Source organism: Camelina sativa, chromosome 3, assembly GCF_000633955.1.
Source record: "Camelina sativa cultivar DH55 chromosome 3, Cs, whole genome shotgun sequence".
NCBI classification, from domain to species: Eukaryota; Viridiplantae; Streptophyta; class Magnoliopsida; order Brassicales; family Brassicaceae; genus Camelina; species Camelina sativa.
In genome coordinates, this window is record NC_025687.1 from 26467002 (window position 1) to 26468408 (window position 1407).

Consider the following 1407-nt stretch of genomic DNA (forward strand, 5'->3'; position numbering starts at 1 on the left):
CCATCATACTGACTTACATACGGAGCATCAATCTACACCATGAGTATATAGGTTTATGCCCAAAGGGGTTCAAGTTTAGAAAAAAGGATGTTTCAGGATCTTGGAAGAATGAACTTGTCTATTATAGTTCTCATGGTTGAGATTGTTCTTAAATGTTACTTGCAGTGAATCCTTTTTTCTTTTCTAGTTCCCTCTTTCCTCGTTTTGGTTTGTTTATTTGATATTACCCTTCCCCTCTGAAATAGAGGTTATCGGTGAGATGAAAAGCATGACTGGCTTGCTTTGGGAAACCTCATTGCTTCCTTTTAAACACACAGTGATTTACCACTGATCAAAACTCTGAAGAATTGGTGAGAATATGCTCTGTTTCTTCAGCGACACGGTTCTGTCATTTACCAAGAATGTATCAGAACTGGACTTTGGTTGCAAAGAAGTTTTTTTGTCAGCAAATAACTGTTAATAACGAAAGTTTATTAAAAGAAAAACAATGTGAAATTGATGTCAAACAAATAACTAAATATCTGTTAACAACTTTTATTTTCATTTCACAACAAAACTATATATACTAAAGTTAACTGATTCTTTATATATAAAACATACAAAACTACAATACAAAATTATCCTGTACATATTTTTAAGAAACAATTACTCAAATGTTATCAAAAAGTTGGTTTATTACTCATATGTTATTAAACCCAAAAAATTACTCAAATGTTTAGCGCCCTGGGTGTAATTACAATTTACCCCTTGGGTTTATTTTCTCTATTTTGAGTAAAAAAAAAAATTCACATCAGCAAATTAAAATACACATTATGATTTAACACATCACTAAGCAGTTTTTTTTAAATCGACAGTTGTTTTTTCTTGTTTATATCAAAGAGAGGGAAACTGAATAGTTTTCACTGTTCACAAACCGCGAAATTAAAAAAAAAACTCTCTCTCGTCGTCTCTTGTCGTCGGCGATACTCGCTCTCTGTCCACTCTCTTGCCGTTAATCTCTTGCCGTCAAATCTCTCGCCGTCTTTGCTCTCTCTCTCTTTCTCTTCGTCATCGCGCTCTCTCTCTTCGTCGTCGCACTCTCTCTCTTCGTCGTTGCACTCTCTCTCTTTGTCGTCGCTCTCTCTATCTTTGTCGTCATGTTCGTCTTCGTTTAAACATTCCAGTATGTGTCGAGTGTTTAGTTTCGAGTTTTCCGGCTAAATGTGGGTTTTTATCGATGATTTACGGCTGATTCTCGCCGTCGTTAATGACGGCTGATTTGTTAGATCTATTCGATTCGATGGCTGATTTACTTTTAGGGTTTACGGCTGATTTGTTAGATCTATTCGATTCGATGGCTGATTTGTTTTATTTTGCGGCTGAGTTACGGCTGAGTTTTGTATTGGTGACTGAGTTATTTTGTGCTTT